Here is a 13126-nt window from a genome sequence, read left to right on the forward strand (position 1 = left end):
TTCCCAAATCTGTAGATGGGGCCACTGAACAGTATATAGAAGACCTTGCTATACTTTAATACGAGAAACGTCAACACTATTTTTCAGTTTCGAAAGAGTTTCATTGCCTAGAATATCCTATGTTATCGAGGAATGTGATCAGAATGCTTGGAAAATTTTGGAAACAGCGAGGAACCAATATAATACCTCAAACATTGTACCACTGATGGTTATTTAGGGATTTAAAAGCCACATAGTTATAGGAATGAATTTATGTTAAAGCCACATAAAACGTTTGCCAAAAATTCTCTCCAAAAAAGAAACCACAATTTATGTATACAACAGGCAAACGTTGGTTAGAAGATTTTAACACACATTTCTGAAGGCTGCCTCAGATTATTTCCATAATAGGATACTCTCTTTGCTAATGCTATTGTTTGTTCATTGTTCACAAATACAATATATGCTTGACCACAGATAAATGCACATAGATGAGTGGAAAACATTAATTTTATTTTTGAATCACAATGCAGACTAAGTGCAGAGGCAATCTCTGCCTTGATCTAACAGGCAATTAATCTCAATAGTACACACCTTTATTCTGGAAGACATGAGGAGGGTGAAGTGGTGGGAATGCAGACTTTGTTTAACAGAAGGTATCTCAGGGGCTTTGCGCAATAACTCTTTTGATGAGGAAGGGAGCAGAAGGAGTTGAAGATATCTTGGTTACAGGCCTGTTCAGTAGGGGGAAGGGTTATTCAATGGTAGCAGAGAATGGAAGGAATGGAAAGGGTTTTGGAGGAAAGACCAGGAATTTTAAGGTCTAAATTATTTCTATGTCTGCCTGGGTGTGCTATCGTGGAAAGGATACAATGAACTCCTGAGCTGTTTTTTTTGTTTTGTTTTGTTTTGTTTTTAAGAAAAAAGGTTTATTTCAGATTACATATTTTCCTCCAACAAAAACAGTGAGGGAGGGATGTAGGCATGAGATCAAATAAATTTAAGTTCACAGTTAACATAAAAATTGCATTTGCCTCTGACATTAATTGATACTGCAATGTAAAAAATGTTACTATCAAAGGTAAGGAAAGATATCAGCTAAGTTACTGTTTTTACTCTTTTCAAAACAAGCTCATTTGGTTCCTAGGCAGGCCCATGTCTCCGCATCCCAGTGCATTGCCATAGCAGTGGTGGGAAGACTGGTTGTTACACCTATTCCTTCCAAAAGCATAATGCTTCCTTGCACTAATGCTTTGGCAATGTACCTCTTCTTCCCTCCCACCTTGACTCAGCCACAAGAGATACACAAAGGAGTCCTCTACTGTTTGAATTTAATTTTCTTTCTGTGGCTACTGGGGAACTTGTAAGTGTGTGTGTGTGTGCGCGCACGCGCTCACAGGGTGGGCAGGTTATGGGGGGTTTAAGGGCAGAAAAAGAGAGACAACCTCACTGCCCTCAGTTCCGATGCCACTGTAGTTCCTGGATGGCTGAAAAGAGTTGCAGAAAAAAACATGTTCAGCCCTGAATCGCTGCTGAATGCATGAGAGATTGTGTAGTTAGAGTTGGAACTGGGCATCTAATAGATAATCCTATGCACCTATTTGCATTTTCTTATTTCATTTTATATATAGATAAAATAGATGAGTGGAAAACATTAATTTTATTTTTGAATCACAATGCAGACTAAGTGCAGAGGCAATCTCTGCCTTGATCTAACAGGCAATTAATCTCAATAGTACACACCTTTATTCTGGAAGACATGAGGAGGGTGAAGTGGTGGGAATGCAGACTTTGTTTAACAGAAGGTATCTCAGGGGCTTTGCGCAATAACTCTTTGTGTGTGTGTATATATATATATATATATATATACACACACACACACAGTTTCAGGTCCCACCTAGACATTGCACAGGCTCCATAGTTGGAAAGAGCCTGGTTTGATGGATGCTACAAAATTTAACAGTTATCTGAGGTTTATTGGGAAAGAAGTATGCTATTCACTCATATATATTATTCCTAAATGAGTCTTGTGATTTGGTGACCCTCTACCAATAAATATAATGGTTGGTTGTAGCCACCACTCAGAGCAGTGATTTAACAGATACACTTGTCACCATGAAAAAGAGCATGCGCTACCTCTACAATGATGCCAGCTTCTAAAAACCTTGTCAGAAACTTGTTTATGGATCTGTGTCATGAGAACTTCTAATGCTACTATCAGACCACTGGAACAATGCCTGGCTATCCCATATGTTAAAGATAGAAAATAGAATTCTAGGCTAACACGTGAACTTTCTAGAAAGGAACTTTTTCTATAATTTAATTTGGAGTTCTGTTTTATCAGCCCTGATTCTGAACAACTGAATATTTTTTAAGTATCATGGGGTAGCCGTGTTAGTCTGTATCTACAAAAACAACAAGGAGTCTGGTGGCACCTTAAAGACTAACAGATTTATTTGGGCATAAGCAGTTACAGATGCATCTGTAACTTTCACTCTATGCATCTGAAGAAGTGAGGTTTTTACCTACGAAAGCTTATGCCCAAATAAATCTGTTAGCCTTTAAGGTGCCACCAGACTCCTTGTTGTTTCTGAATATTTTTTTGTTTCCCAGTTGACAATCTGCACTGAAGTACATTCTTCATGTATCAAGTATCATTCTTCATGTAGTTTGTCTGGAATTAAGTGTGCAGTTGTCAATGGAAATAACCCAAATGATTTGTCTAAATGCCTAACTGCTAAAATGCATCCCATTCAGTCTTGCACCTCATTATAGGGATGACTATCTGCCACTGAGTACTTTAACCTGTGCCCAATTTCTTTTCTTTTCTTTTATGGAGGAGAAGTTGTAAATACACCACATATGTACAAAAAAGATATATGCTGAACCTGAGACACATGAACAATGTTCTCAATGTCAGTTTTTCTAGGAGTAAACAATGGGCATACATATTGGCAATAAATCCATTTTCTCGCAGATAATTAGGGGAAACAAGCTTTCCTTGAATTCTACAATCTAAACTGATTAGTCTAGTCTATATTTATAACGATTAATAGCAAGTTGACATTTGACGGTTGGGTCCTTTGTTGAAGTACCTGTATGTACTGAAAAGAATGTCTGATTTTTACAAGGGTTAGAATGCTTACAATGCAATAAAAAACCTCTCCTGACTCTTCCTTAAGTGGATTTTATATCCTGACTAAGGACATGCACAAATTGATAGTGACATATGAAAAATTTAAAAACTGAATTACATAGGCAAGTAGCTCCAACTTTCTTGAGGGAAGAGTTAATTAGAAAACAATGTTTTGGACTGTATTAGAGTTATAAAAGAATTGCTATTGATAAATTATAAAGCAATAACAAGTATTGTACTGAATCAGTATCCAAATGTTGATCAGTGATCTAATGTTTGTCAGTAGCAAAGGAAGAGAAAGAATCAAGAAACCTAATTTCTAAAAAATAATGTATTTTGTATGCTAAGTGAAATCCTCTCCCTTGGTCTCAGCTGTCCAATAACACAAGAGACTATAAATATGAAGTGAGAAGCAAGAAGGGGCTGGACTGCTGAATATAACTTTAGACTCAATTATTATTCCTGAAGAACAGCTTCCTCCTGAGTATGAAATATCTATCCTCATGGTCACCATAATCAGTTGTTCTTTATGTCAATCATAATGCTAAGCGATCCCGGTCTGGACTTTTTGCTTTTTCTATTCAGAGAAATAGATTATCTTTCTGTTTAGATCCTGGGAGCTCAGATGAAAATCAAGCTGAAAGAACAAAGGCTTTAACAATCTTATTCTCAGAATTGGAATTGCTGTCTAAAGGAGTTGAAAGGATGGCATTGCACCAATCAGATCCTGCTCTTGCCATTGTTAGCAATGGAAAGGCGTTGAGGTGAAATCACCAGGTAAAAGCATTCACAAAAATACTCAAGTTTCATCAGCTAACAATAAGAATGGGTGCACTGGGGACTATCATTAGGACCTGAAAGGAGATCAATTTATGACCAGATAAAAATAAATCTGAGTAGGAGTCATTTTAAAGAGCGATGAATATGTAATTACTAGACCTATGGGATAGTGAATGCTCACTAACTAGTCAAACTAGTGGGAACAAAGTCTGAAATTCAGTGCCTGACTCAGTGAAGTCAGGAATATAACTGAATCCTGAATAATTTACAAGGAAGAAGTTGCATTAGATGAACTCAGACATGAATGGAACATTACTGCTGTCTGAAGTTAAGGCATAAGCCAACAAAAAGTCTATTTCTACACCCCACCCATTCGGTCTGGAGGATAAAGCTGCAGGGTAGACCAAACCTCCGATTAAACCAGCAGCTGTTTAGGTGCTGGACTGAGCAGCAATCTCACTCACTGCAGTTTCCTGACAGACTATTGTGCCCACTGTAGTTAGCCTCTGCACATATTTTTCAGCCCCCTGCCTATTCCCATTCTGCTTCCTCCTAATTCAGGGCCTGTCCACACACACAACTTGCACTGGTAAAGGATTATCGGTAAAGTGCAATTGAAAAAAATATTTCATTTGGAATCAGGGAGTGGGAGAGAGGCAGGTGTCTGGCTGAGCAGGAAGGAAGCTGAGGAAGAGTCACAGTCATGGTCCTCCGAACCAGCAGTAGCAGTAACTGGAGCTTCTCCCCCTAGAAGCAGGGCCGGCTGTAGGTTTTTTGCCGCCCCAAGCAAAAAATTTGCTGCCCCAAACTCTGAGAGCGCAACTGCCCAAGCAAAAAAAAAAAAAAAAGGGGTGCACGGAATGCCGCCCCTGGAATTGTGCCGCCCCAAGCACGTGTTTGCTTTGCTGGTGCCTAGAGCCGGTCCTGCCTAGACAACACGTGTATCTGGGGGAGGAACCTTTGTGGGAGACAAGGTGGAAAGGAGCCTTGGTGGAGTGAGGAGGGAAAAGGAGCTTTGGGGTTGACAGGGGAGATTAGAACCTTGTAAGAAGCAGGGAATAATCGTGTTGGAAAGGGGAACCTGGAGGAAGAATAGAGGCAAAATGGTGTGGAGATGAGGGAAAAACAGGTGGAATTGGGTAGCAGGAGCAGGGGGGAAATCTGGGAGAGTACAACGTGGGGCTTTGGGCAGGGATGGGGGACTTGTTTACAACAGTTGCCAGCTCTCATAATAATGGTTTTTCCCCTTAAAACCCCAGAGTCTGGATTTATGTGATTATCTGAAAAAATCTCAACTGGAAAAAATGTTTAGCTTTGTGGTTGTGCAGAAAAGCTGGAAATTGTGATAGCTCAACCACCAGAAGCAAATAACTGCCCGCCAACATACATGTTATTTTATAAAATCTCATTTGGATTTTTATTCCAATGTCATGCTTTTTTATTGAACACTGCTACAAGTCCAGGGTGAGTTTGGGAGTCAGGAGTATAGCTTGGTGAAGGAGGAAAGCAAGTACCTTGGAGGGGGAAAAAACCTGGATGGAGCACAGGTGGGAGAACCTTTCAGACAGAGAAGGTAGGAGCAGGGAAGAGATAAGGATAGAACTATTTTGGAGAGGTATAGGGGGATCTGGGAACCTTGGAGAGACAGAGAAAGGAAGTGGGGGATGGGGATGTAGGAGAGGAGGAGAGAGAAGAAGGATGAAGATGTGAAGCAGGATAGATGGGAAGGGGTTTCTATGAGAGGCAGAGGGGAAGAGGGAGGATGGAGGACCTTGAGTTGGAGACAGCTTTATAAGTGGTGTCATTGGAGGTCAGAGTGAAGGGGGTTGTTATGGGTTTCAGTTTCTAAGACACCTTAGGTACAAAAATCTATTAGAAGAGACAAAGGGGAGCAGGGGCACCATGGAGGGGCAAATATTTAGGGAGAAATGATGGAAGACTTTCAGAGAAAGGAGGAGAAATTGGGTTTCAGAGAGCAGGAAGAGAGAATCAGAGGTCTGGAGGAACAAGGGAAGAGAAAGACAAATCATACCCACACCAACTTAATGCTCTGAAAGGCTGGTAAAAATGTATATGGATATTCACATAATAAAAAAGCAACTGGACAAGGTCTATGAGTACATATATCTTTGTGCAGTCATCCAAGTTGCTTTATGTAGGTTCCCAGCTACATGGAGGCAGTATCAGCTCAATGATGAGATTTTACAAACATGTTTTTATAGTCAAAATCCTTTTGGGTGGAGTTCCAAGGAGAGAATGTGCAAGGATGCAGGGTGAAAAAGGTCTGGCCAGATAACATTGGGAATGTGTTCATTAATAATAATAAAAAGAAAAACAACTTGCGCCAAAAAGAACATGCAGTTGAAAGCTCTGTTTTGTTCTCTTGTAGCTGGATAGACATTGCTCCAACAGGCAAAGTTTAATGCAAATGTATATTTCCTCTCTTCCTTTTGGCTAAGATCAAGTCATTAGTTTAATAATCAGATATCTCCTCTGTCAGAGGAATGTATCCTTCCTTTGAAGGGGGACAGTCTTGACAGTATAATAGGATTTTCCACTTTCTAGCTAAAATAATCCTCTCTTTATATTTCTATAAACTTTACTCCAGCAAATTCAACTAATTAAAAATAATAAACTGTGATTTGATAGTATCAGTGGCTTTACATTTTTTTAGGCCCAAATTCAGTGTGGTTCCTTGTCATTTACTTACAGACCTGCATCAGTTTCATGCTCTCCGCCATTTTCAGATATATAGGTAACTAACTATTCTATTCTGGGCTTTATAGCATGCCCATCACTGTGGTATTTGGAATGCCTGTTCAAAAGATTCAGTCTACTGTAGTATAGAGCTGAAAACTGTGTGTGAATGTTTTAAATATTATTGTTTTCTGAAGTTGTGGTATCAATGTGTTGTGCATTCTGCATCTGTCTTGTGTTCTGGAACACCCTTGGAAATAAGATGTTTTATCTCAGTGGGAATTTACCTCTAAAATATTGAAAGAAAGAAGAAAGGAAAGATAAAACACGAGAGAGTTTCACATTTTCATTAAGAAAACAAAATTCACCCACCTGCCAGGGAACTGGCTGTCCCAGGATTGGTTAAATGACATCCAGCCTTTCATGTGTATGTTGCTAGTTTGAATCCAGGTTGCAAGTCATAAAAGTTGTCACTGCTTGATTATCTGTGTGAAATGATTTAAGGCTGTATTCTCATGAAAAAAGAAGTAAGTTGCTCCCATTTAAGTCAATGGGAGTTATTTGAATCCTGCACGGGAAGAACTGGGCTTTTGGAGGTCATGTATCACAAAAATCTGCCTCTATACTTGGTACACTTGTTAGCAGTTCAACAGAAAAGCCAGTGATTCAGGGGCAGAACTGCTTTTAAATATTTGTGGAGCCTTACATTAAATCTTAACCTTTAAACACATCTATGCCCTACTCCCTCTAGTCTAGTCTAGTGCTTCTCCTGCTTCCTAGTGCTCATCACTGTAGTAGCTGAGTGTCTTCCAGTAGTGCATTAAGTGATTTGACTAACCTCTGTCATGTGTTTGTTCTCCCATCCTCTCCCAAGGGTGAGAAGTGTGTGCAGCAGAATGTTTTGTTTTGGAATTATTTTTTATATACTGTATGTGTGCACGCACACACTTCTGTATGTTTGTTAGGTAAGGCAAGGTCAAAGAAATGCACTTTACCCTTAGAGCAGAATGTGATGAGGTTAATTGCTGTGGGGGCTTCATTCCAGCATTGCGCCAAACCCATCTCCTGCACAGACAAGCATTACCCTTATTATAGAGACTTCCATTGTGCCAGAAGAGGGAAGTTGTTGAGCAGTCTTCATCCTGGAGCTTTAGGTGATCTTTTAGATATTCTGGGTCCAGCACATCGAGCGCTTTGAAGATAAGGATTGAGACCTTGAACTTTGATTCAATAATATATGGGAAACTGATATAGAAAGCAGAGGAAACGTTTGATGTGTTCGTGGCAGATTGTGTTGCTGATGAGATGTGCTGAAACATTCTGTAGCACTTTCCAAAGCACTGAAAGCTTCATGCCCAAGTATATCACATTGATGTAGTCCAGCCAAGAGGTGACAAAGGTGTGAATAATTGAGACCAACTCATCATTCACCAGGATTGGATACAGTCTCTTAGGGCACATCTTCACTACCTGCCGGATCGGTGGGTAGCAATCGATCTATTGGGGATCAACTTATCGCGTCCAGTGAAGATGCGATAAAATCGATCCCCGATGGCTCTGCCATCGACTCCGGAAATCCACCGTGGCAAGAGGCGGAAGCAGAGTCGATGGCAGTGCGGCAGCGGTCGACTCGCCGCTGTCCTCACAGCCAGGTAAGTCGACCTAAGATGCGCAACTTCAGCTACGTGATCTTAGGTCGACCCCCCCCACCCCGCCCATAGTGTAGACCAAGCCTTAGCCAACCGGAAATTATAGAAAGTATTACCAGTTCACTATGTGAGAGCCTCGTGTCAGTGAGGAACTCCTAAATGATGAACTGAACTGACCAATTGTGGGTGTTTATCTTCAATCAACGGAGACTGCGCCATGGCTGCAGACTTTTCAAAATGCTTTCATTTGCCCACCAGCAGCCTCTCTCTTGCTCCGGTTCAGCTTCTGCCATCCCTCAGCTGATTTCGTCCAAGCAGTGGGCCATGTTGGAATTAAAGGTATGGTCTTATGTGGTGAAGAATAGGGACAGCTGGCAGGTACTGCTGTGACTTCAGTCCGTGTTGTTTGACCAGTCCACCTAGTCAAACCTGTGGCTGCATGCACATGTTGAATAGGACCTCAGAGAGAATTTATCATTGTGAGACTCCACAAGTGAGGAATCTAGAAGTGGAGGTCCAGTTTTCAATCACTAATCATTGGATGCGTCCCTATAGGAACAATTCAAACCATTTTAGCTCATTACCCTGAACTCCTGCTATCTCTCTCAGATGAGTCAGCAGTATCTTATAGATGGTGGTGTCAAATGCTACAGAGAGGTCCAGAAGGATGAGAATGGATGTCTTCTCTCTATATATTGACAGCAAGAGCTCATTCATCAGTGACAGTGACCAAGACTGAATTCAGATTGTGCTGGGTCTAGGATATTAGTTTAGTTTGAAGTTGGCCTTTGGCTAGCTTCTCTATGTGATTGCTCAGTAATGGAAGGTTTGACATGTGGTGGTAGTTGGCAAGACTCCAACCCCAACATGTTCCTATATTTACCTCCCATCCCTCTCAGATACCATTTCCTGATTTTTGACTTAGGACTCCTCCAGCAAACAGGATTCCCCATTTCTTCTCCCCCAACACATTTTACTTCTCTTATGTCCAGACCAGGAAAATGTAGTGCCTTCCAGTATGCCAACGGGGGGCGGGGTGTGTGTGCAGAGGGAGAACTGGGATGCTTTTCTATGGAGGCCTAGTCCAGGCAGATGAGAGAACTAGTATAAATTCATAGATTATTAGGCCAGAAGGGACTATTGGGATCATCTGGTATGACCTCCTGTAATACACCAGCCATAGGACTTGAATTAATTCTGTTCGAACTGCAGCAAATCTTTTAGAAAAACATCCAATCCTGATTAAAAGTTTTCAGTGGTGGAGAATCCACCACAGCCCTTGGTAAGTTGTTCCAATGGTTAATTATCCTCACTGTTAAAATTTTGCACGTTATTTCTAGTCTGAATTTGTCTAGCTTTAGCTTCTAGTGACTGGATCTTGTTATACCTTTTGTCTGCTAGAGAAAAGAACCCATTATCAAATTTTATTGGGTGTGGTGGAAGAAACTGGGTTTTGAGGCTGGAAGGTAAGGGAGAGAGAAACTGAGACTAGATATTGAGATTGTTGGGAGGCTGGGCTGAGCAAGGAAACTGGGGGCTGGGGCAGAGAATGGGATTGGGAGCTGGGGAAGACAGGAACTGCTGGGCAAGGGGACTGGGAGTTGGGAATGGGAGGATGTGTACCTATAGATAGGGGCTACACTGAGATCAGATAAAGTGCTGAGGGAGGAGACTGGGATTGGGTAGGCCAGAAGACAGGGACAAAGTGCTGGGGGTGGCGGTACACACTGAAATTGGATAAGGAACGCAGGGAGGAAGATTGGTACTGGAAGCTAGTGGTAATGGGAAATGTGTTTGGTATGTGAGAGACTGTAGACCAGGTAGGGAAGGGAGATAGATTAGATGAGGAGCTGGGCAGGGGGAACTGGGACTGGCTGGAAAATGGACTGGTAGGGACAAGGAGCTGTGGGAGTGGTGGGAGAGCTGGGAACAGCTGGGAACAGCTGGGAAAAGAACCTGTGACTAGGATGACAAACCTGAGTGGCTACTGCAACTGGGTTGAGATGCCTGAGGAGTGGAGACTGGTACTGTTGGTGATAAGAATGGGACTAGGATGAGGAACCAGTGGTGGGGGAGAGATAGGACTGGCTGAGGGACATGTTGGAGGTGATGGAGAAGAAGGGGTCAAGCTAGAGGGAAATGGGCAGAAGAGTCTGTGCCCTCCAGAGATTAGAATGATTCTTGAGTCCCACCATTCCTCTGCTGTCAGCAGATATTTGTGAAACCCCAAAGCAATGTGTCACATCCCTCTTTAGTGATTGTCATCCTAGATATGGACCATCTACTACTGCTATCAGTTACCCTGATGATCCATGTGGATGTCAATATGATGCCACATGATGGAATTCCTGGGGGGGGACGGACGGAGGGGTTGGTTTGTTTTTTTAAAAAAACTACACTAAAAGACCATTTGCACAGACACCCTTAATTCTGGAATTTCCTAACTTTGAGTGTTTGACTTTGCAACATTAATAATATTCTTTTAACATAGTTTTGGGTATGTGAAATACAGAGTCTTACAGCTGATCAGCTGATGCAATGAATTGGATAAACCAGTAACTGCAAGAGTGGGGACTTAGTTGAGAGCTAGCTGGCTGAGACTTAGTCCAGATAAAATTGAGATGTTTTGATTGGAGAGGGCAACCACACACATTCCTTTGGTGGAGGGAATGTAACCCCCATTGGGAACACATACAAAGAATGGAGTGTTTTATCAAATGATGATTCTGTTGGAAGCTCATAGAGCAGACTTGGCTCATAAAACATTGTTCCCTCTGTGACTGGTACGGTAATTGCACTTTTTATTTCATGTGTGCTCCTTGCTATATTTATCCATGTCTTTATCACCTACAGGCCTGATCACTGCAATACACTGTATTTGGGACTCCATCTCAAGACCATTCAAAAAAATGAAGCTAGTGTAGAAGCAGCAGCTTATTTATTGGACTGAGAGTACAGAACACCAGTGCTCTGAGGGCTATACTGTCTGTCAGTGGGTTGTTTAGTGGACTTCATGATGCTGGTTTCAATTTTTAAAGCTCTAAATGGTTTGGAACTAATTCAACTGAGAGACTGCCTCTCTCCCTGTGTTATACTGCCGTAGCTGTCATCAGCTTTTCTCCCAAGTATTTGGGGATAAGTTGTCCTGGGGAATTGCAGGTTATTATTTATTATTTTTATTATGTGTCTGTTGTGAGGCAGTTAATTACTGAGGTAGAGGAGCAGTTTCATTGCAGGTATGTTGCTGTATGATTTTTTGTGGGTTTGCCTTTTCTATACTACCTTTATGTTTACTCCATCACTGATCTATTGCTTCCTGCCTCTGTCTACCAGTCTCCTGATGTACTGGAAACAATGTTTGCTTAACTAATTGTGGGATGCAGCTTCAGTAGGAACACTGGAATTTCTCTTCTGAGTAGCTCTGTTAAATTCAGGTACGATTTGGCCCTTAGAGAAAGTAAAGGGCAATAATAACAGCCTGCATTACATGGGAAGTCTTTTCATTTTGACTTTTGGGGAGGGGGGGGGGGAGAATTGTCAGGAACCAGGGCCTGCAGCAGAGCCAATCTGGAAGCAAGACCTGCAGCAGAGCCAATGTCTGGGCAACCTAATGAGCACGGCTGGCCTATAGTAGCCTGCCTGATGGGCTATGCTGCCTGATTGGTGGGAAGAATCAAAAGACTGGTTCTTAACACACCTGCAGCAATAATTCATTGCCTGGCTGACTGGACTGGATTGGGCTGGCCCAGACTGGACTGGACTAGGGGGGAGGGGTGGCTGGGCTGGAGGGAGTTGGAGGATTTTCTGACCGCAGATGAAGTCACTCTGGAAACTGAAAAAGAGTCTGTTAGAGAGGGAGAATGAATATAAAGTAGGAAAAAAAGACAAGAGTAGAAGCAGATGATAATGATATCAGCAAAAAAGCAAAATTGAAGAAGAAAATAAATCAAAATGTTATAATTGTATGATCCCTAGCCAAAGATATAAGATTAGGTGACGATAACCTTGTGAAAGTAGCTTGCTGGATTAAAAAAAGCATAGGGGATATTGTAAGAGCCAAGAGGCTGTGAGATGGTGATCTTTTAGTGGAATGTAAAAACGAAGAGTTGGCTGATAAACTGCTAAAAACTAAAATGCTAGGGAAAGTCAAAATAAGTTGCCAGCTACCAAAGTATTTGACTTAAATGAAGGGGATAATGTATGGAGTGCCATTACAGCTAACCAATGATGAGATAACCAAAAGCATAAGAGAAGATAAAGTATTCATAAGTAAGTGGCTAATTAGTAAACGAAGAGGAGAAAGCAAGAGATCAATAGTTGTACTGATTATATATAAGGGAGGGACTGTGCCTGAGAAAGTAACACAGGGTTTTAGATATTCAGAACTAAGCCATATATTCCCCCTCCCCTAAGGTGTTATAAGGGCCAGAGGCATGGACATGTAGCAACAATTTGTAAAGGGAAATAAGTGGTATATGTGGGGAAGAGCATTCCTATAAAAATTGAAATGAAAATGAAAATTGACAGAGGTCAAAAGTAGTAACTGCGGTGGTAATCACAGTCCGGCATATAGAGGGTGTATTTTGGCAAGACAAGCTAAAGAGATACAAAAGACAAAACGGGTTAATTAATATATCTTATGAGGAAGCTGTAAGGAGACTCTCAAAGCATCAGGAGGAGAAGGAAGAGACAAGCACACACACATAGTTTTGTTCAATGTCTTCATTAATGATCTGGAGGATGGCGTGGACTGCACCCTCAGCAAGTTAGCAGATGACACTAAACTGGGAGGAGTGGTAGATACGCTGGAGGGTAGGGATAGGACACAGAGGGACCTAGACAAATTAGAGGATTGGGCCAAAAGAAACCTGATGAGGTTCAACAA

Source organism: Chrysemys picta, chromosome 3 (genome assembly GCF_011386835.1).
Source record: "Chrysemys picta bellii isolate R12L10 chromosome 3, ASM1138683v2, whole genome shotgun sequence".
In the NCBI taxonomy this organism is placed as follows: domain Eukaryota; kingdom Metazoa; phylum Chordata; order Testudines; family Emydidae; genus Chrysemys; species Chrysemys picta.